This window comes from Petaurus breviceps, unplaced genomic scaffold (genome assembly GCF_028583685.1).
Source record: "Petaurus breviceps papuanus isolate PSGF00001 unplaced genomic scaffold, PetGlider_PUasm1.0 582, whole genome shotgun sequence".
In the NCBI taxonomy this organism is placed as follows: domain Eukaryota; kingdom Metazoa; phylum Chordata; class Mammalia; order Diprotodontia; family Petauridae; genus Petaurus; species Petaurus breviceps.
In genome coordinates, this window is record NW_027186390.1 from 14,496,689 (window position 1) to 14,521,637 (window position 24,949).

Here is a 24,949-nt window from a genome sequence, read left to right on the forward strand (position 1 = left end):
TTTTACATAACAGACATTGGAAAGCAGTCACTGGTATTACGTTAGAGTAGAGGCTTGATAGGAGAGACTTTAAGCATGAGCAATCCATGGAGAATCAACTGAGTTTTAGCATAGGCAGAATTAGGGGGATAAGAAGTTTATATCAATACCTTTTTTGAGTCTCATGCCTACTTGACTGTAACCTCCCTATAGGCAAAGGACTATTTTTTATTCCTCTTTGTATACCCTAACATTTTGTCTTCTATATAGGAAACATTGACTAAATAATAATAGTAATAGACCTGTAATTTCATTATTATAACAGGGAAGTCCCAAACAAGGGAACACCTTCTACCAAAGCAGGTTGGAACGTTCTCTGCAATTTATACTATAGTCTCAGAGTTACCTAGAGCATTGTAAGGTTAAGAAACTTGCCAAAGGTTACTCAACCAGTATGTGTCACAAACAGGCTTTAACCTGGTTCTGAGACCAGCTCTCTTGTCCACTCCAGCATCCTACCTTTCATAAGAATGAATGAAGAATGTGACACTTATGCAAAGCTAAAGGTTTACAAAGCACTTTCTTCAAAATAACTTTGTGAGCTAATATTTTTTAATTGAAAAAAAAGGAGAAAAATACCCAAATATGTTATGGCAGATGCCTCAGCCGACTTCCAGAATACAGGCTGGAGGTGCACTTATACCCATCCTTTGCACAATCCAATACTTGTGCAAGTATTATTGCCTAACTTTATAAATAAGAAAAGAATTTCAAAATATTGAGTGCCTTTGCCCATAGTTACACAGCTAGCAATTTTTGAGAGAGAGAGAGAGAGAGAGAGAGAGAGAGAGAGAGAGAGAGAGAGAGTTTGAATTCTGGACTCTTTCAAGTCCTGTGTTCTTTTAAATACTCCATAATGATTAAGTTGGGCAATGTCCTGATATACCATGGGAAGGCAGGGCATTTGAACTTAAATATATATTTCATAATCACTCCCACCCTTGTCCAAGATGAAGAATTATTCTTGAGGCAAAGAATGCTGATTTCATTCATCTTACTACCTTCTGAGGAGAAAGAGCAATCTAAAAGAAAAATTCCCTAAGCTAGCAAATCCTTAGTTCTAGTACCGAAGCCTCATACATGTATATCTACTATATGAAGACAGTGACACTGATAAGAGATCAAATCTCTAAAAGGGAATGTGAGTCATGCATGAAGTCCTGCCAAGTTCCAAGCAAGAGCTGGGTCTATGTCAAGTCTCTAAAATGTGTTGTCCATAGTCAATCATTCTTGAACAATGATGTTCTTGTCAAGTCTAATCATGCAGAGTCTTTGTTTGCCTTCCCCTTCCCCTTTTCCAAGAGCTCCATATGCTTGTTCCATATGGAAAATGAAAGACTTTTCTATGTCAGTGGATGAGATGAAAAAGTTTTAAGTCTGCACAGGAAAGTTCAGAACTTGTACCAACCTGAGGTCCCTAGAAATTAAAGATTTATGGACCTTTTCCCTTCCAGGCACAGGAGCCCACAGTTCGTTATGTGTCACCACCACCCACTCCACCAGGACTGCTGCCATTTGAGCATCTACACACATTCACCAAAGTTCTTTTTTTTTTTTTACCCCTGTGAATGCTCCTTTGTAGGACCAAGAGGACAGTGCTGAGTTCTAAGCAACTAAGCTGCTTACAAGAGCCTTGCCGAAGGCACTGCCCATGCTGGCTTTGTCGGCTAGAGCTGAGTGAACCATAAATAATATTACAGGGCGTTGAATTCAGGAGAATTACAAAAAGAACACAGATGGACCAACACGTATGAATCACAGTGCCTCAGCCTGTATTTCTTCCCTTTTTAGGCTTTAAAAATAACCTCTCTGCTCACTCACAGAGGAGGGCTGGACACCACTGACAACCCTGGGTAACCTGAACTTCTGAACCTTCTTTCCAGAAGTGCCCTGTGGAAACAGAAAAGAAAGAGCAACTTTGTTCACTTCTGAAGTCCAGTGTATACTTCAGGTGATGTCTGACAGTCATTATGGCATTTCAGACTCCCTTATTAAAATTTCTCTTTTATGGTCTTCTTGAAAGAAGTTCACACCTGATCAAACATCTTTAAATGAGCTAATATTTTTTTAATTGAAAAAAAAGGAGAAAAATGCCCAAATATGTTATGGCAGATGCCTAAGCCGACTTCCAGAATACAGGCTGGAGGTGCACTTATACCCATACTTTGCAGGATCCAAATAGCACCTGCTTCTGGGGTGGCCTTATTTGCAGTATAATTGCTTTGCAATGAAGGGAGATGTATTTGAGAGATAGCCTTATAACCTCTCCTTAACTCTGGATTCAATAAGCAGGATTTAGGAATGTGGCCTAAAATATCTGAATTTCTTATCTAACAACTCTGCCCTACATCTGGCCTTCTCAACCAGAAACTCCTCCAATGCTAAAAGCATCATTGAGAATGCTGTTATAGATAATAATCCATTAGCATCTATGGTAATTAGTATGCTTGGGCAGAAGCACCAAAAAAATCCTTGTACCACATCTCGGACTGCTTTAATAGCAAAGGTACTAGACCACAGGTTGAAAAAACTGGGTTGTAGCCCTGGCTTTGCCATTCATTTGATGTATGGCATAAGGCAAGGAACTTATCTACTCAGCCTCAGAACGGTAAGATAGGAATAATCACATCTGCCTTTCTTACAGATAATTTTTTGTAAGTTAATGTAATGTATACATGTGCTATCTGTTTAGATTATCTATCTGTTTATGAGAATTTATTTAAATGCAGCTCACAAGGAGGTTTGAATAATACTCTGGAATTTTGCTCACCCTTCTCTAAGGAAGACTTTGATTTGAGATGGGGGCCAAGAAGCTGGCTGTTCTGTTTTCCTCAGAGAAGGGGAACCAAAATAGAATTAAATCTATCTGTTCCCCTATATATTGTTAGACTATGGGAAATAATTTTGCAATCCAATGCATTCTCCAGATCTCTATCCTTAAATGTGGAAGGAGTAACCCTTCCTTATCTCCTTATATCCTTAAAACCCTTCCTTATATCCAAACGTTTGACTCCTTTCTTATCAAATGCTAATTACACAAAGGTCATCACAAATAGTGAATAATAATAAACCCATTTATCCAAGCTAATAGCAAATAGAAATCAGAGAAATTATAAATAAAAATATACTAGGAAATGAATACATAGAATGAATGAGCTCTCCCATCAGGAATGAGGGCCAGCATGCTTTTTGCATTTGTCTTTGTATTCCTACTGCCTGACTCATGGTAAGAGCTTAATAAATATTTGCTGACTGATTAATGTAATTTACATAAGTATTAGGTATTATCTAGTCCTAGACCTCATTTTATAGATGAGGAAGCTGAGGTTCCAACAGTTTCTGAATTACCCAGAGTTATCCAAATATTTACTGGGAAAGTCTTCACTACCTAAGTCATCTGATCTTTCTACGACATTATATAGTAGTGTATTACAGAAATAGATTATACAAACAGAAGGTGTTACTGAAAACTGTAGAACACTGTAGTCTCCATGTATAGCAAGTGTTGAATATGTCTTAACTTTTCAGTTCCAGTTGTCCATGTGTGGAAAACTATATCATGTTATCTTCACACATAATGGACAGTAAATATATGTTTGATAAATGCAAAAGAATAAAAGAAAACTTTTCTTCAGAAACCATTGCGGGCTATTAAAAACCTATACACAACCAAGACAGAACACAAGCATACATACAAACCACAATATGTCAATAGATTTCCAGCCCCAGGCACATTTCCCCACATGTTTTATATTAACACCCAGAAGAGTTTAGAGAAGGCCACCATTCCATGGGTAAAACTGTGTGGTTGAAAGTAATTAAATCTTGACTATTTCCCACCTCCTAACAGAAGTGACTGTGCCAAATAATTAAACCTTAATTGACTGTGAACATTCATAGCATGTAATAGCCCTCGAATTTCTTCTCTGTGTTAGTGAGTTGATGCAAATATATATTATATTCACAGCTCTTTCTTCTACTATTCTCATTACAATAAGGCTTTATTCAGAGTAATGGAGGGGCCAGGGAACAATCTGAATTGTTGAAAAGTCTTAAATACATTCAGAGAAATGCATTTTCATTATTTTCAAAAAATAGTTAAAGAGTACCCACTTTTTAATTAGCATATGATTTCTAGAGGCACAATTGATATGGAAGTATAGCCCCATCAGTGATTTAAACAATTTCACTAAGACTTTTGTTTACATCAATAATTAGATTAGCAATTCCCTTTACATTAAAAAAAATCATATAAAATAAAATTCTGATTAAGCCTGCCTTGAACAGGGCACAATTCCAAATTAACGAATTAGTGAAGTCAAATTTAAAAGGCTTTACTATGTTTGCTGAATTTGGTACCAAAACTGTTGTAAAAGAAATAAAAAGAGTCATATAAAATAAAGAAAATAAAAAATAAAAGAAATAAAAAGACTCATATATACAAAAAAATATTTACAGCAACTTTTTGTGGCAGAGAATTGGAAATCAAGGGGATGCCCATCAATTGAGAAAAAGCTAAATAAGTTGTGGATTATGAATGTAATGGCAAAATATTGTGCTATAAGAAATGAGGAGCAGATGGACTTCATAACAGCATGGAGAGACCTATATATTCTGATGCTGAGTGAGGGGAGCAAAACCAGGACAACTTAGTACACAATTACAGACACATTGTATCTGTGATGACTGACTTTGATAGACTGGATTTCTCTCATCAATGCAAGGTTATGAGAAAACTCCAAGTGACTCATGATGGAGAGGGCTATCCACATCCAGAGAAAGAACTACGGAATCTGAATGCAAATTGACGAAAACTACTTGCTCTCTCTCTTTTTTGTTTTGTTTTGTTCCTTCTTTCTCATTGTTCATTCCATTGAATAATAATTATTATTCAATAATATAATGATATATTATATATAATAATAATATTATTCAATAATATATCATTATATCATATAATACATTATATAATATTATTATTCAATAATATATGATTATTATGATAAAAATAATTCTTCTTTACAACTTGATTAATGTTTAATGTGAAGGTATTTGTAGAACCTATACTGGATTGCATGCTGCCATGGGGGAGGAGTAAGGGAAGGAGCAGGAGAAAATTTGAAACTCAAGGGATTGTGGAACTGAATGTTGTAAACAAAAAGTAAATAAATAAATTTTTTAAAGAAATAAAAAGGGAGAGAGTAGAGGCATAGGGGATGGAGAGCCAGCTTCAAAGTCAAGAAAACCTTGGTAGATTTCTGTCTCTAACATAGACTGGCAGTGTGATCCTGGACAAATCACCCTCAAAGCCTCAGGCAAATTTTAGAACTAGTCATAGGTTCCCAGAGTGGGCAATACCACCCCCTGGGGGATGCTGGAACAATCCAGGAGGGCCAAAGTAGCCTCGGGTGCAATTGGAGAGCATTGAATAAAATAGGGCGAAGGTGGAAGCATAAGGAAAGATGAAATGATAAGAAAATTTTGAGAAACCATTCGTACATGTTTTGTCTGTTGTATATCTGTTGTTCAATCAGTTCAAGTCGTAGTGATTAAATTATTTCCCAAATAATCACACAAAATGCAAGTTATAATTTATCAGTAGTCAAGTTCATTGACAGATTTTAACAAGCAAGTATTGACAGGCGAATGTGGTACACATTGTCGGGAAGTCCAGCATGTGTTGGCAGGAATATGTATGTGTAATGACTTATTTACAGTACAATATTATATGGTTACCTGATGCAATATCACATCATCAAAATTTCAATGCAGAAAAAAAACCAACAAATTTACAATAAATTATTAAATTTAAGCTGCATCCTTTTTTTAAAAATATATTTTCTATTTTTTTTAAATGATGCAAATTTTTTTAAAAAACTGTTGAAGAAAGATTTTCAGGGGGTCCTAAATAATTTTTTTGTCAAAAGGGGGCAGTAGGACAAACATGTTTGAGAACCTCTGGACTAGATGAAGAACAGGTGCTAATCAGCCTTGAGAGAAGGACTTTCCTCAAAAAGATCTTGCTAAATCAATAAAATCATAGAGTTCTAAGGTTTCTTTTACCTTATCCTAAATATACCATTTATTTATTATGGGGGGGAAAGTAGTCCACTAATTCAGTTCTTACTGAGGAATTACAGGCATACCTTCCTTTATTATGCTTTGCTAATTATTGTGCTTCACATATATTGTTTTGTTTTTAACAAATTGAAGGTTTGCCACAACCCTGCATCAAGCAAGTTTATCAATACCATTTTTTCCAATGGCATGTGCTCATATCATGTTTCTGTGTCACATTTTGGTAATTCTCTCAATATTTCAAGTTTTTTCATTATTATTATAGCTGTTGCAGTAATCTGTGATCAGTGATAACAGTGACGTTACTATTATAATTGTTTTGGGGCACTATGAACTGATGTCCATATAAGATGGCAAATTTAATTGATACATGTGTGTGTTCTCACTGCTCTGTTGACCTACCCCAGACTTTCTCCTCTTCTTGGGCCTTCCTAGTTCCTGAGGTAGAACAATATTGAATTAGGCCAATTAATAATCCTACGGTCTCTAAGTGTTTAAGTGAAAGGAAGAGTCAATCAATGCAGCAAACTTCATTGTTGTCTTATTTTAAGAAATTGCCAAAGCCATCCCAACTTTCAGCAAGCACCACCCTAATCAGTCAATAAGCACTGATATCAATGTAAGACCCTTGATGTTGACAGCTCCACCAGCAAAAAAGATTACAACTCATTGAAGGCTCAGATGATGGTTAGCATTGTTTAGCAATAAAGCATTTTAATTAAGTTATGTATATTTTTAGACATAATATGATCACACACTTAATACACTATAATATATTGTAAACATAAATTTTATATGCACTGGGAAACCAAAAAATTCATGTGACTTGCTTTATTGCAATATTAACTTTATTGCCGTGGTCTGGAACCAAATTCACAATATCTGAGATATGATTATATTTTGTTTTCTCAATCATTTGTGTCTACATGTTTATAATTTTATAAGCTTTTAAAAGTATCAGCATCTAAATCCAAAAGTCAGACAAATTTTTTAGAAAAAAGTTTTAAATGGAGCCTCAAAATACAATTACCACAATATGTGGTTACCTGATATGATATTACATCATCAAAATTTCAATGCAGGAAAAAAACACAAATTTACAATAAATCATTAAATTTAAGATGCATCATTTAAAAATATTTTATATATATTTTATATATTGCATCATTTAAAATATGTATTTCATATTCATATTAAATATATAATATATACATATTTTAAAATACATGTAAAATATTTTTAAATGATGCAATTAGAAAAACTGCTAAAGAGTTAAAGAAAGTAGATTTTCAGGGTTCTCATAATACATTTTCCATTGATTTTCAGATTAAAACTCAGCTCGTAATTCCAACTGACATCATGAAGAATTATTTCAAGGCATTAAGATAAATATTTTTTCCAAGCAAATCAGCATCTCAAGCCACTGGAAGAACAAAAGGAGATATAATCATCTCCAAGTAAGAACTATACCACATATCCCATATAGATGGAGTTTGGAGTTCTCATTTCATAATTCCACATTACACATCTTCCCTCAACTACCCTGCATCTGTCCTTCCATTTTGGTCTAGTCTTTTTCATATTTCCTACTCCATTTATTCATGGTCCAGACAGAGCACCTCATAAATTTATAGCTCTTGGCATCCAACATTATAAGAAAGAGTTCAAGTGGAAATGGCTGAGTAGTAGACTCTAACTCCAATAGTATCTGGCTAAAGTCCCTGAATTGGGTTAAGTAATAACTCATAGGAACATGGATATTACTGCCACCTGAGGACACTAACTCTAACAACAACAAACCTGTCTTCTCTACTGAAAATTTTGACCACCTGTGACATTTGCTTCCATTGATTTATTGTTATCAAATACATTTTCCCCACTCCTCCTCTTCCTTTTGCCAGAAAATTCTTTCTCTTTTCCTCCTCCTCCCACAGCACCTGCTGCAGATGAGGATGTCCACTGGCCAATACACACATACATTCTAGATGGGGCTTAGCCACAGGTAAAGGCATTCCCCTCTTCTCATGCCATTTCTGTCCCTAAGCCTCTATGGAGTGAGTGTAAAAAAAAAAAAAAGAAAACATGTCTTGGAGAGTTTGGATTTATGAAAATTAAGGATGGGCTACCATGTTCTAAACCTAATGATGAGAAACCAGACCCTCATTCATGTAGGAATTGATTTAAAGAGTCATTCTCATCCCTAATGTAGGGATAGGAGATATATAAAGGTATCAAGTTTCTGAGTAGCATCCTGAGAGAAAGATTAAGGCTTATAGTTCTTTTGGAGGTGAAAATTACTTGAGAGAAATCTACTTTTAATCAGAACTCTAAGTACTTTGACTAAGTAATCCAATCAGAGGCACTGAAATGAAATATCTTGGCAGTTTCTTCCTAATCCCTAGATGAAGAACTATACCCATGTAATTCTCTGGCATAATACCACAGAGAAAGTGGTAATTGGTGGGGATTACATTTGATACTGAAATTCTCAATTTAAAAAACCTACCTAGTAGAAATAATCCTATCTTGTTCTGGTCTCCCTTGTAGACTAGCATCCTTACTCTCTAGAATTCTCTATTTTCACCATTCCTACTTCATCACCTGCTTATACTCAGTTCTCTTTTGACTTCTTTACCCTGTCATGTGGCTTCTTGACCATCAAAATTTATCTTTGTCCAGTTTCAGCCCTGAATGAAGCAATACACAGCATCTTCCTTTTCAATGTTACTTTCAACAATAGCACTTAACAAAAATGGCTCTTTCCAAGGTCACCAATGATTTCTTAATACTCCCTCCTTTATTCATTTGTCATATGACATAGTATCCATTCAGGTCATTTGCTTCTTGATACACCTCATGTGACCCAATACCATGCTTCTATTAACACAATCTAATATTGTTTAGATTTTATACCAGAGTTCAATATATGCAAACATCTCTAGCTCAATACTTTCAACACTAAAAAGAAGAGGGTTTAACCATAGAGAAAGCAATAGTATTTAAATTTAGACATTTGAAAAACTGATAATGCAAAAAATCGATTTGAAAGATTTAATATTTTACTTACTTTGAGGTTTATAAAAGCTTTACACACACACACACAACTTAATCCCTAGAATAATCTTTTAGGGAAGTACTATAGGCATTATCATCCCCATTTGACAGATGAAGAAAATGAAGATCAGAGAGGTCCCAACCACAAGTCCAGCCCTCTTCCCATTACAAAATGCTGCCACGAATTTGAATCATTCATATTTGCTCTAATTAAAATCCAAGGAAACTAAAAGGTATGGTGACAAATTTTATTAGCTTGAAAATATTCTGAAAATAATTCTAATATACAAATCAGAGTAAGACAACCTATATACAGAATCTATAGTTAGTGGAGTATCAATTTTAAAGTTTTATACCATTTTGTATAGGTCTATGCTTAGAAGCAATAAGCATTCCTGTTTCCCCATTAGATTTCTGTAATCACTGCTGGTGAAAGCACCAGAGAAGTCTTTCTATGTGGTTTTTAAGGAGTTAATTTTCCTGCACTTACTCAGCAATTTCAGTCAAGAAAATCGGTCCTGTGTCAGGAAGGGTAGTGGATGAATGGCACAGTGTGGGATTCCCCTGATACTAATGACATTAATGGTAGCCAGTACATCCATGGGCACCCTGTACTCTTGAAGAGGGAGGGTCTTGTCCTATCCTCATACTCCCTTTTTTCCTACTCATTTGCAGGGTGGGGAAAAGAGGTTGAATTTCTACACCCTGAAAAAACATAAAGTGAAAAATTATCCGCTAGTCCTGCAAAACACTATTTCCAGGAAGTGGGTTTTAAAGGAAAATTCTTGACGTCCTGAGGCTAAAACCAGGAGGTGTCATAACTTTGAAACTGAAAAATGAAAGAAGTACTGTCTCCAGGTGCACTGAAGGTTGTACCTCATTTCATCTGTGAAGGGAGCCTGGTTAAAATCTTTGGTCATGGTCCAAAAAATACCCTGGCAGTTAGCATCCTGCATTAAAATTTATAAACCACGAAAGACCTTTTCTTACAGAAAAGTTAATTCAGGATGGATAGCCTAAAAAAAAAGACTTGAAAAGGATAATCATCAGAAGTGGTTATATGGAAAACTCGATGTAAGTAATGCCTTTTACTCCACCAGAATGAACTAAAAAAAATACTAGTATTGGGGATTTCAGCAGGAGGGGAAATGCACCAAGCCCAATTTTGTGTCTAAAAAGTCACAGGAAAAACTTATTTTGGAACTGCCAGTATTGACCATTAGGGATGACAAAATGATGGCAGAAATTAGCAGGAAATCAATCCCAACAAAAGGATGAAAACATATAATCATTGATGCAGATCCACACTGAGAAAAGCAACCCATGCCAATTCTTTGCAGTATTGTTTGAAGCTGGATCAGTCAACTTGGGCTATTATGAGACAACAGGCCATTTCAGATTATATAACATTTAGCTGCCCACCAAGTTCACTTTTACCTTTGCCCTTACCACTTCAGGTACCCTTACTGCCATGCTTCCTATTTGGTTTGGGGGGATTGGACTAACAGAGGTGAGTCTTAAGGGGATGGGAGAAGTGTGGAAAGAGGAGGTGAAATGAGGTGGTCACAGTACTTCCCATACCAAATTAGAATGAGATTGCCACAAGGCACTCAATATGGTAGCTCAGAAGATCAACAATGCTATTGAGTACTTCTTGGGGAGAAGACAAAAGAGAGGGAATAATTGTGACTTGCCTCCCTAAGGGTTCTTCTGAGTAGCCTGATTTCAGTAATATAGACCTATCCTATTTCATCAAGGTCATCTGACTCTACTCCCAGTCTCAAAACCAACCTTGTTATATACTTACTGCCTAGTCTTATTCTCTAGTTACTTCAAGTATTGAACTCTTATTTCCTCAGTAAGATCCCCAAATCTTCAGGAGTAGGAACAACATTTATTACTTCATTTATCACCTCCACTGAGCTTGGTACAATGCTCATACATATTGCCGACACCATTATCAATTCACTATCTGCCTGTGAAATCCACACAGACCCACAAACAAGGTCTGAGAAGTCAACACAAATCATCAGCATAGTCCCAGGACCTCCAAAACCCTCCTCCAGGACTTCTGTAAACAGACAATAAGAAAATTCTCTTTCAGGGCTTCCAATGCCTGAAAGATGATGCTTTCACAGCTAGAAAAGCCCTCCCTACCACTACCCTTCCCCATATGACTTTGGAACAATCACAAGATTGCAGGGCCAGAGATATAGAGGGAGAAGCAAGTCAACCATATACTTTCTATGCCCTCGCCTTTGTGAAGGTTATACCACATACAGACGCTTCAGTTGAATACAATGCTGGGCATACTGTAGGTATTTAATAAGTGCTTGTTAACTTGACCCAACCAGAGAAACATAAGATTCATAAGATTCTCTTCTAACCCCTTGGGCAGAAGGTACTTGGAGCTGTATATACAGCTCTTTACAGTCTTGAGGCACTAACAGAGCTCATATGATCATTTACTGTGGCCCTAGGAATTCCAGGCCATGTCAGAACATACTATATGGAAACTGAGACCTTACAGAGAAGAGATGGGGTAGGGCATCCAAATGAAAATACTGGGAGGATTGTTGAATCCTTGAATTAAAGCTACTAAAATTCAAAGTCAATAAAGTTTTGGATGAAATTCCAAGAGTATTGAGTTAAGCATAAAAGCATAGATTTGAGCTGGAAGGATCCTTAGGATTAAAGATCTTCAAGGGGCGGCCAGGTGGCTCAGTGAGTAAGAGCACCGGCTCCAGTGTCGGGATGACCTGGAGATAGAATCCCGGGCTCAGACACTCAGCACCACACCCAGAAATAACTGGCTGTGTAACCTTGAGCAAGTTACTTAACCCCGATTGCTTAAAAAAAAAAAAAAGGATTAAAAACCTTCTAGTCCCAAGCCCTTATTTTACAAATGAGGCAAACTGAGACCCAGAAAGATAAAATAACTCTCCCAATGACATACATATAGGATAGAGCTAGGGAATAGCTTTGACCTTCTGATTCCAAATTTAGTCTTCTTTCCATTACTCCACTATACCTCTCTAGAGCTTGCTTCTACCAAAGGTGTTCCCAATTTCCAAAAGGTCTGTGTGCCATTCTTCTTTCTCAAAGTTCCTTCACTTCTTATGATCAAGCGTCTAATAAATGTTTGCCCAAACCTGAACCTTATAGTGAGATAGTAAGTTAAGTAAGATCCATGAATCTTCTGCAATTCAAGTGGAGCTACAGCCCACAAGGAGAAAATATAAAATGTGATCTACTCATTTAACTAAAAGATTAAAATCTGCAAAAGGAAATTTAAAATAAAAAATATGGAATGCTTCCCACTACTTTGGGGTTCACGGTTAATTTCAAAACACTTAAATTAAAGCATCATACTATCTTTAGAACTCAGGAAGGGTTAGGGATAGGAACAGGGCTTGTGATTTCATTAGTTTAGGGATCTCCCAAGTGGTTCCCTTTACCGACACAAGTTGGTACCTTCTCTGCAATTTAAGAACCTAAAAAACTAAGAGGATAAATCATTTTCTTAGAATCACACAAACAATATGTGTCAGAAGTAGATTTGAATCCAGGTCTTCTTGACTCACCCTCTCTATACCCTTTTGCCTAGGCAGGGGTGTGCTGAGTCCAACTTTGGGGACAACCAACAGTTAAATTTTTAGTATGAATATTTATTAATAATTCAGAAATTATCAAAAAGTACAATCAGGCAGGTCTTGATTTACTGTTTTGTTAATTGTCTAGACTGAAGAATGTGATGGAGAAAATGTTAATAAAAATTAAACTTAAAGGTATACTGTTCACATTGTTTTTTTTTCCCCAAAGAGTCAGTTGGCAAACATTTGTGCACCTGATGCTATCTGTCCTGAGAACAACAAACATTTTTTAAAAATTAATATTTTAAGAAAGACTATAGGCAGACTTAGAGACAGGAAGACACAGGTTCAGGATTTGTTTCTGATGGGTGCTGGCTAGATGGTCCTAGATAAATCTCCTAACTTCAGTCCTGCCCCCCACCCCAAGTCCCTAAGACCAGAAGATGTATAATAGTTAAGGAAGCATTACTGGGATGGCACCCTCAGTACCAATGAAGTCACAGGTCTGAACTGAAATAAAAAATATCAGTCTAACACACAGAAACACACACACACGCACACACACACACAAATTATTCTAACGTTGTCAGTGGTAGCTTGGTTTTGGTTCATGGTTCATCTCATTGTTTTTCAACCTCCCTTCCAGTTGTTTTTTCCTGTATTTGAATAGGTTCCACAGTCAATGGATGGTTTCTGCACATTAATGTGCCTCAATCTTGCACACTCCGTACACCTGTAAGGTATACACCCCTTTCAGATGTTGGCAAATTTTCAATATGAAGGGGCAAGTAACAGAGATAATGAGTTATAAGGGCATGTTACATTCATAAGGCATTTGTATCTTGTAAAGGATGGGCCCATTTCAAATCTGAGTGGGTGATTTTGCTGCTTACAAATTCTATAAAACTTTAAGCAAGTTTATTTGCACTTCATAAAGAATGAGGCTTTAAGTAGCTCATTTACATGTGAAAAGGTCAAGAAATCAGCTGAGCCAGCTAACAGATACCATGAACTTGCCCTCAGAACACAGATTACCTCTACACCTTCCCTTCTGCATTTATTTGCATGAACCATCAGGAAAGCTTTAGAGTTTAAGAAATTGGGAGATCCTGAATCCCAGAGCTAAATGCTTTTGGCCTAGGTTACAGGGAGGAAGAGGTGGGAAATTTACTGATCATCACCACAGGTTTGGGTGACTTTTCTCACCAAGAAGAGTCAGTAATAATGCCTGCAGAACTGGGGAGACTTCTGCTGGTCCTGAAGCAAGAGTCCTTGCCCTTTATGAAAGAATATAGTAATATCACACCTCAAGATCACAATTGAGCTTAAAGCTGAAGGTAGTGGAGATTACAGCTATGGGGAGGGTGGGACCTTGATACTTTCATCATGACTACTTTGCACTGTGAGGAGAAAACCCAACCTAACATTGAAACAACCTGCCCTGCAGAAATACCACACCCAGTGAGGAACAGTGCAAGGAAGCAGAAAGACCTCAAATTGCTGCAGTTCCAAAGGTATGGGTGCTTTGGACATACATGTTCTTTATATGTGAGCCTACACTACCACTTTGCCCATTTCTCCCATGTTAGTTTTGTGAATTTTGGGGAGAAGGTTCCCAGGTTTATGGGGATAATGTTTTGTAACTACTCCCTCATACTACGTATGCCTTTTAAGTAAATCCTCTGTTCTGAGAAAATGCATTTGTTCTGAGCCAATCATATCTACTGCTGGTTATTAATGAGAAACATACCAGTGGGGGCTTGTGAGAGATAATTTTAGGAATATAGACCCAAAAGAATAGAACCCAAGGTAATAGCTTCCAGATAGTATAGTGGATAGAGTGCTGGGCCTGCCTGGAGTCAGGAAGACCTGAATTCAAATCCAGCCTCAATCCCTTTTTTATCTTTCTTGATCATAAGTGAATAAGGATTTGAGATGCATATAACTTTGTGAGACTCTAAAGGTCAGAAGAACTACCAGAAGTCTAGCAACTAGAGCCCAAAATAGAATCAGCAAGTAGCCACAAGCACTGGGTTTGACTAGGAACCAGCTATGAGAAACAGCATGCTTGATCCAGTCTAGCTGTGAATCAACTCATAGTATAAGACATTGTGCCCTGTAAGCAAGGGAGTCACTTGTCCAATGGCTTGTTGGGGAGAAAGTTTGGTAATCACCACTTTAAATCAAATCTACTCTTTCCAGGAGAGCAAGTGGTTATGTAGAGAGGAGGAATGTTTTGGAGCATTGCTTGGAAAGGATGATTTTATATTTTGGTTCTTGCTATATCTTCTCAGTATCTCTTTATAAAAGCTAATTGATGTTAACTGATTAAATGACATTGGGGAAAGGATAATGGTTCAGATGATTTCAAGGGGAATACACCAGATTTTTTTGAGGGGGGTCATGAACTAGATATGTACTACATAGTCACAACCCACCTATCCATGGAATTCTGGGGTCCCAACCTGCCAGCCTGTGAGTTGGGGTTAGGAGATATCTATTCTCTCAATGGTCACCTTCCTATTCCTTAATTTGTACAAGGAGCAACAGAGGGTTTTGTTATTTATTTTGGAAGAAATTCACTGCTGTCACAACATATTCAGCCTAATTTACTTCTATTTCTCCTCAGTTCTAGTTACTACTCTTACTGGAATGAGAAAAATGGAAGAACAGAGAGGGAGAAAAATCGATGTTTATTAAGTGAAAAATATTATACTATTATGTTTACATAATCTAATAATACAATAGTATATTTAATGTCATACTATAATAATGTGTATAATAAAATAATATTATTGATAATGATTATAACAGCATTTATATAGTGCTTACTATGTGGCACACACTTGTACTAAGGTCCAGCAATCTATCCACTGAGCCACCTAGCTGCCTATAATATAGAGAAAATTGCTAGAATACAGAGAAGACCTCACTGGAAAGCCTGAAGAGCTGGAGAAGAAGGCAGCCATAATACCAGTTGAAGAACAGAGTGGAACAGCAGCCTACTGAGTATACAGATGATTGAAAGTTGAGTCTCTTTTTCATAGCACAACCAACCAAAATTAGATTTGAATCAACTGTTTTTGCTGTCACAGTATCACGTACGGCAAAATGCCATAGGTTCAATTTAGGTCAATCTTAGGTGCTGATAGGCAGTTTTAAATATAGACTCATTAACCATTCTATCTTTAGGGATGTCAATCAAAGCCTTTGATTGGAAGGAGACAAAAAAGGAAGAAGGAAAATAAATTAAGCAATTTAAATATCAAGAAAAGAAAATATAATCTGAAGAAAGCTGCATGAAATTAGTTGTCCAAATTATTTTGTTAGGAAAATATGGTGATCATATATTTTTTTTTAATCAGTGTGGGGAACTCCCTTGGAAGGACCTCAACCAATGCAGGTCAGTACTGTTCTGCAACTTCTAGCTTTAGAAAGTTTCCTGGGCCAAATATTATGTGACTTGTTCAGGGTCACATTTGCCACTTCATGTCAGAGTCAGGACTTTGAATCCAGATCTTCCATACTCAATGGTTGCCCTTTATCCATTATACCTTGCTGACTCTGCTTACAATAATATCCTTGTAATGAAATAAATCATCAAATAGCTTCTTAAGAATGTATCCAAGGTAAAATGATTCCTACAGGGGTGGCTAGGTGGCTCAGCAAGTAAGAGCACTAGCCCCAGTGTTGGGATGACCTGGGGATTGAATCCGGGCTCAGATACTTAGCACCACACCCAGAAATAACTGGCCATGTAACCTTGAGCAAGTTACTTAACCCCAATTGCCAAAATAATTTCAGGACAGCAAAAAAAAAAAGTGATTCCTACCCTATAGTCTGTAATATTCCACAAGATCCTCATTTATTAGTGGACATGGTAAAGGACCTGAGGCCAAGAAAACTCAAATTCAAATCCTGTCTCAATTACTCTCACATGTGTAACCCTGAGCAAGTCCCTTTGCTGAACTTTTATCCAGGTCATGCCCTGTAACCCTGGGTGCCTCCCAAGATTCTATCTTGAGCAGTCCTCTTCTTTTCTCCCTCTATACTATTTCACTTGGTAATCTCAACTCCCATGGATTCAATTAACTCTATGCTGATGGTACTTAGATCTATTTATCTAGCCCAGACCTCTAATCTTGTACCTCTACCTGCCTATTAGACATCTCAAACTGGATGTCTTGTAAGATATCTTAAACTCAACATGTCCAAAACTGAACTCATTGCTGTTTCCCTCTTCCTGGCATTACTCTTACTCACAAGGACACTCCCATTTTCCCAGTTACCCAGGTGCCATCTTGGTGTTTTCTTCTACTGCTCACTCTTTTTCTCCCCATATCCAATTTTCAATTTCTGTTAATACCTTCATATCATCTCTTGTACATGCACCCTTTTCTCCTCTGATACTGCCATCACTCTGGGGCAGGCCTTCATTCTCTCACGACTGGACTATTACAACAGCCTGCTGGTTGAGCTCTTTGCCATAAGCTCTCCCCACTCCAGTTCATCCTCCATTCAGCTATTGTTTTAAGGCTGATCATGCTATGCCCATATTCAATAAAATTCAGTAGCTCCTTTTCATTCTAGGCACAAACATAAAATTCTCCACTTGGTTTTGAAGTCCTTAATGATCTGGCCCCCTCCTAGCTTCTTAGTCTTCTTAGACTTAACTCCCCTGCCATGTCTTCTGGGATCCAATGACCCTTGGCCTCCTTGCTATTCTTTGCACAAAACACACCATCTCCCAACTCAATGCTTTTTTACTGACTGCCCTTCATTCCTAGAATTTTCCCTCCTCCTCTTCATCTCCTGACTTTCCTGATTTCCTTGAAGTCCCAACTAAAATCCTACCTTCCACAAGAAGTCTTTTCTATTTACCTTTAATGCCCTCTGTTAGTTATCTCCTATTTACATTGTATATATCTTTTTGTGCATAATTGTTTGCATGTTGTCTCCTCCATTAGACTGTAAGATCCTTAAGAACAGGAACCAGTTTTTGCCTTTCTTCATTTTCCCAGTGTTTGGCAGAGTTTCTTGAACATAACAGGTGTTTAATAAATATTTGTTGACTGATTTAATTTCTTAGCCTCAGTTTCCTCACCTGTAAAAAGGGAATAATAACACCACTATCATTAGTACCTAACTCCCACCCTAAGCCACACCACCTTCAATATTTCTATTAATTAATTGTTACTAAAGAATGCCATAAGGGGCGGCCAGGTGGCTCAGCGAGTAAGAGCACCGGTCCCAGTGTCGGGATGACCTGGGATCGAATCCGGGCTCTGCTACCACACCCAGAAATAACTGGCCGTGTAACCTTGAGCAAGTTACTTAACCCCGATTGCTTTAAAAAAAAAAAAAGAATGCCATAAAATTTCCCATGCCTTATTTTCCCTTTGTCACAAATAGAATCCCTTTATTAATGATAATGATGATAATAATAGTCAACTATTATGAGGACCAAATGAGATGATGTATGTGTGTGTATACAGACACCCCACTTCTTCCTAAACCTTAAAGTTCTATATAAATGCAAGCTATTATTATCATTACACAAGCCCAAAAATGAAGAGAAAAACACATTGAACTTGGTGTCAGGAGTGGCAAGAGTTCAAATCCCATCTCTGACTCTCATAAGCTATGTGGCCATGGATAAATCAAACCATTTACTATCTCTTAGCCTGTTTCTTCATCTATAATAATACTAATAATGCCTGAACTATCTACCCAGGAGAGTTAGTGTGGGATTCAAATGAGATAACATTTTGAAATGTTTTGTAAACAAAAGTACTATCTAAAAGTTGGCTGTCATCATTAATAATTTGTGACATAAGGAAAATAAGGCATGGGGAATTTTTTAACATGTTTTTAAACAATGGTAAATTAAGATAAGTACTAGAAGTGGAATACCTCCAGGATGAGGACTGAGGTGAAATAAACACAGCAATTAGATAGGAAAACTTTATTCTGGAACTTGATAAATCCAAACTTCACTACGCCAGTCATTATTTAAAATACAGCAGATGAGTATCAACAGAGTATACATAATATTATGCTAGCAAAGTAGCAAAGTTCAGATCTATATTATTTTAGGATCTGTGCAGGCTAATTTAGGTAGGCAACTTCCAAAAGAAAAAAAAAGCATGAAAGGACAGCTGTTAAATTTATTTGTAGGGTTTATTAAAAAAAAAGTTGTAATCTTCTAGAGACACCAAAGAATTTAGAGTTGGGAAGGACCTTAGAAATCACATAGTCCAAGTATCCCTTGCCCATCTTATTTAACCTACAAGGAAACTGAAATCCAGTATGTTAAACCACTCACTCAGGATCACAGAAAAAGCTAGTAGTTATGTCAGGACTAGAACCCAGTTCTCCAGGCTTCAAGTCCAGTATGGCTTCAATTATACATGGGTACACTTGTACTCAAGTCCATAGTAAGACCTATAAAAGTAGTATCTAGGAGCAGGAATTCAAACATATTTACCCTATTTTACTATACATATTCCTGTCTACAAATCCACAGTAGACAACACCAGAGGTATTTCCAGGAGGTGTGTCTGTTTGCCAGGAGTTAGAGAGGTACTGGAATTCATTAGGGATTCTACAATTTTATGTGTCTTAGATTAGACCTTTCCTGAAATAATCTGCTACTTTGCTGACTGCTTTAGACCTGGGAATTTCCATGATGCAGGGTCTCTGTCAGCATCTCTTTGCAGGTCCATTATCTCTCAAATGGGCATAGAACTTGATGTCTGTATCACCCCACAGAGATTACTAGCCTAAGCTTAATGGGGAGTGCAGTGTGTGCCTTCCTGTCACTTCATAAACAACCCAAGATTGGTCACTTACCACCAGCTTATCAAACTGGCTGTAGTACAAGTTCTGAATTTTGTCTGCCTGGGAAATCTAACGGAAAGAACTATTAATAGTCATGTTTATTTTATCATGGAAAATATGCCCTTAGTGTTCAGGAGAGGGCAAAGAAAAGTTTCCAAGGAATAGTCTAAATGGGGACAAATGTATACGTGCACTTATGGGAGGAGACAAAAATGAACATTTAATCTTCGAAGTTCATGAATCAATTTTTATATCTTCAACTAAGGTAGACCAGTTGCTTTCAAATTTTTCAGTATTCGTTTTTAATGTAAACTCTTTGGTTAATAGAATTCTCAATTGATAGCCATGCCAGATGAAAACAGTTCTAGTCCACTGAACTTAGACCTTGATGAGACTAGAGTGATCATTTAATTCAGTTTCCTCAGTTTATAGATGAAGAATTGAGGATAAGGGAGAGGTAAAATGATTTGCCCAAAGTCTTATAGGTAAGTGGCTCTAAACTCAGATAGAAACAGGGCCATTAATCCACACTTAAGGATCCCAGGGGTTCCTTATTGACTTACAAAACTACATATTGTTATTAAATTCTATTTTTTTTATTTTTTTCCTAATTACATTTTAATCTGGTTGGGGCTACACTCAGGATTCTTGTGGGCAGCAATGCTGCCAACAGGAGGCATGTCTGACCCCTTTGATGTCACCAATAGTAACAAAGTAAGGATTTGAGCACCCAGAACCTCTAATTCCAAATTCTTTCTACCATGCCCCTGTGGCAGAAAGTCACCATTTCTTCCACACATGCATGGCCAACTGTCCAAGAATTAGCCTGTAATACAACATACCTAGCACTGAAATCATTTTGAACATAAACTTTATTGGAAGACTTAGAAGTTACTTCAGGGATTTGCAGTCATCGTTGTGAAAATCATACACCATTAAACCACAATTGTGCAGAAGAAACAATTAAGAGAAAGTTCTGGTTAACAACATGCCAGATTTTAAAAGCTCCTATCCTTTAAAGCAATGGTGGCAAACTCATATAGAAATGGTAGCCAACCCTACACAAGGATCCCTGATGGAAACATATTGCCTTAGAAGACTACACATGTCTGTGTATTTATTTTTAATTAATACATCTATATATTAAAATCATGTATGGACTACATTTTAATCTTATTCTGGCTGCACTAGGGATGGACATGGAGCTCATGTGTCTGACACCTCTGCTTTGAGGTACATGTAGAACTCTACCCTTTTATTTCACTTTGTGTTGTAATACTTTCGGGGCCTTATAATGAAAAAATAAATTTGTATGTAGTCAGATTACCTCATCTCTCAAGATAGATAGTGCTAGTCTAGAAACAAAATGTTTCAAATATAACCTAATTGTGGTATCTTGGAAAAGTATGAAAGAGACACTTCCAAATGTTCCTTTATGTTGAAGTTTTGCATTCATTTTTATTTGCATGCTTAAAACAAGCATTATAAGCCTTCTCCTTTCATTATGTGTCCTGAAAATATAACTACATGCAGGGTTTGTGGGCAATAACTAATACACAAATGACAGAAAGTTGGAAGATGCACAAGTCTATGAGGAGCTGTCCAAAATGAGCCACTGCTTCTTAATTCATGTGGCCATGCTATCTGATATTTTTTCTTTGTGTAATTTTTTTTAGTCAAACTAAGAAGTCCAGGTGAATATTACCACTTCTATATTTTTTCCCTGGTGCAACTTGTTCATTTTAATACTTACATATTTTTATATCAAATTATTGAAATAAGAGCCATACAGTCGACTATTATTTAATTACATTTGGAAGAGTTACTGTATGAATATTCTTGTAATAATTTTTCATCTGAAATATTACTGGTAAAAGGAGGTAGGCCAACCACTTAGCAAAAGTACCTCTCCAATTAATCCTCCACAAAGCTATCAAGTTGATATTACTAAAACACTGATCTGACCACATCATCTCCCAATTGAAAAATCTTCAATGGCTCTCTATTTGTTTCTAAGATAAAATAAAAGATCTTCCACATTGGCACCCACAATTTGGTACCTATTTGCCTTTTTCATACTATCTGACATTATTCCCTTTTAATTATAATTTATAGCCAACTAGATGTTCTTCATACATGACTTTCTGTCTCCACCTGACTTTGCAGGGAAATACACTTTGTCCTCATCTACAACTCTTAGAATCAATTCTTGGCTTCCTTCAAAGTACAGCTCAACTGCTATGTCCTATGTGAGACCTTTCCAGGTCCCTGGAGTAATTAGAAAACAAATGGAAAGGGGAAATTATTTATTAAGCACCTACTATGTTCCAATCACTGTACTGTACTAAGCACTTTACAAATATTATCTCATTTGACCTTCACAACAACCCTATAAGAGAGGTGCTATTATTATTCTTACTTTATAGTTGAGAAAATTGAGGCAAACAGAAGTCAAGTGACTTGCCCAGGGTCACACAGCTTTTAAGTATCTGAGGTCACATTTGAACTCAGACCCTCATGACTCTAGTACTCTATTCCTCTTGAAAAGACTTTTCATTTAAATATATACATATATGTGTTTGCATTCATGTATGTATGTGTGTAAATGTTTGTGTATGTATACATACATATACATATATATTCAGTCCCCTCCACTCCTTTCCATCTCCTCTCCCCATAATACCTGCTCCTTAAGGATAAGGGCTTTAGCATCTAACACATTACCTTGAATTTCTATTATAGGATCATAGATTTAAAGCTAGAAGATACTTTTGTGGTCATTGAATCCAACCTCCTCTTTTTCCACATAAAGAAACTGAGTCCCAGAGAGATTAAGTGATTTTGTCCAGTTTCGCGCAGTAAAGCTCATCAGCCTCTGATGTAGGATTTGAACTCAGATCTTTCTGATTCCAAGTCTGGTGCTCTATTCCATGTTGCAACCAACAAATGCTTGTTGAATTTAATTAAATTAAATTGAATCAAACTGAATTGACAGCCTGAAGGCTATACTGTTATCCATAAAATTTTAAAGAACAAGAGAAAGGCCTCTGGCTCATTTGGGAAATTGTCTGCAGGATTTACAGTGAGACACAGACAAAAGTTACTCAGGAGACTTCCTGGAGGCCTCCCATTTGGCTGCTTCTCGCATCCCCAGAATTTATGCCAAAACCTCCACTATGCTTTCAAGGACAAGAAGGCCACCTGGGGTCTTCTAGAGGCTCTCCAAAGTACCAGAATGCCAAGATTGAGCTGACTTCATCCTCTAGAAATTTATGGAATATGGCTTCAGTCAGGCCCTTGCTACTTCTCAGCCATCCTTCTCCTCTATCTTTATCAACCCCATTCTAATTCTCCAAAATATCTACTCCGAATCTTTACTTTTCTCCCTCCACTGATTATACCCTTTTCTACAGCAGATGACCCAGCCTCCTGCTGCCTCAAGAAGATTGAGATTCTAGAACATATGATGTGAATTCCCTCTTTTCATTAACGTTTCTCAATATCGTCACCCACCTTCTCCTTCCCTCTGATCTGCAGGGAGAAGTCACTGTGCTAAGCATACTTTTGACAAATATCATTCCACTGCATCCTTATATAGGAGCTGTTATGATTATACCCATTTTGCAGCTGAGGAAACTGAGGCAAACTAAGGCTAAGAGATACAGCTAGTGAGCATGGGAAATCAAATTTGAAGTCAGGTCTTCCTGATTCCAGGCCCAGTACTCTGTCCACTATGACACTAGCTGCTGCAGGGGCAGAAGTATCCCTACTCCTCCACAAGGCTTGATGCCTTGATCCAATCCCTTCCCACCTCTTCCTGCACCTTGTTCCATCAGTAATTCATCTTTTTATCTCTCACTATCCACTGGCTCCTTCCCATTTGACTATAATATCATCAGAACTTGGGACACTTCCTCCATCACCCAGCCAGTTTATGTTTAAAGAATGTGAAATTGTTTACTTATATGCACATGAAATAATTCTATTAAACTTTTTAAAATATGAAGTGGACAAGAACTGAACAGATTTAGAAAGCATGGATGGGTTGTGATCTGCCCTTATAGGGAAAATATTCCCTTATCCCTGAAGGATTGAAATTACCTTTACCTGAATGAAAATCTGTTTGGTCATCATTAAGTAAAATACATCTGATAAGATAAAGCTGAGACAAAATTATGTAGCTCCCAACCACATGAAATGCTTGCTTGTTTGTTGTGGATTATCATAATTCGGTGGCACCGGACCTGGAGGTTAGGAAAATTTGAATTCAAATCCAGGTTGAGACACTGACGGGCTGTATGTTCCTGGGACTCTGTCCACTTCAATTTCCTCAACTATAAAATGAGGATAATAATAAGCACCCATCCCACAGGGGTGTTGTGGGGAATTAATGTGATAATATTTGCAAAAATTTGGCATATAGTAAGCATTCAAATGCTTATTCTCTCCTTCCCTATTGATGCAAGTCAGTGTAGATATTTAAGATTTACTCTGAGATTACTAAATAGCAATTATGCATAATAAACCATGATGACTCTAAAGAAAGGGGTAGGTACAGGACACAGTGGATAGAATGTCTGGCCTGGAATCAGGAAGATTCATCTTTCCATGTTCAAATCTGGCCTCAGACATTTACTAGCTGTGTGACCCTGGGCAAGTCACTTAACCCTGTTGCCTCAGTTTCCTCATATGTAAAGTGAGTTGGAGAAGGAAATGGCAAACATTCCAGTATCTTTCTCAAGAAAACCCCAAATGGGATCACAAAGAGTCAGATGTGATTAAAACAACTGAACAACAAAAAAACCTTAAAAGGGTATTATTTAGCATTTCATGGTAAAATGCATTCAGAATGTATTTTGTATGTTCTTATTATATTCTTGAGGGAAATCACTAATTCCTATTTTTCATTTGAGGTTTCCTTTATCCAGGGTAACTATGTAATAAGGTCCTTGTGTGTATTTCAATAACCAGGACATTCATGATTAACTTTTCAGTTCATTTTCTTACCACTAGAGGTCACTGTAATGCCTTAGTATAATATGGTAGTAGATGACCATGAAGGCAAAAGACACCCACAAGACAGATTGGAAAGAAGCTACATTTTCACTATTCTCTACTCTATGGAAACAACTCCATTTCTTCATTCCAGAATCTGATAACCTGAAGATACACACACACACACACACACACACACACGCACACGCCCATGTACACACCACTCCACACACACACACACAGAGGAATTTATATATATATATATATATATATATATATATATATATATACATACATACATACACACACATTTATACACATGTATGTGTATGCATATAATATATGTGTAC

The 24,949-nt window shown here is 37.0% G+C and overlaps 1 protein-coding gene across 2 annotated transcripts in view; it reads right to left on the minus strand.

Moving 5' to 3' along the window:
- The window catches only part of MYLK4 (myosin light chain kinase family member 4), a 153,736-nt gene that overhangs the window by 60,418 nt on the left and 68,369 nt on the right, over positions 1-24,949 (minus strand). The gene's annotated exons all lie outside the window — the stretch shown is intronic.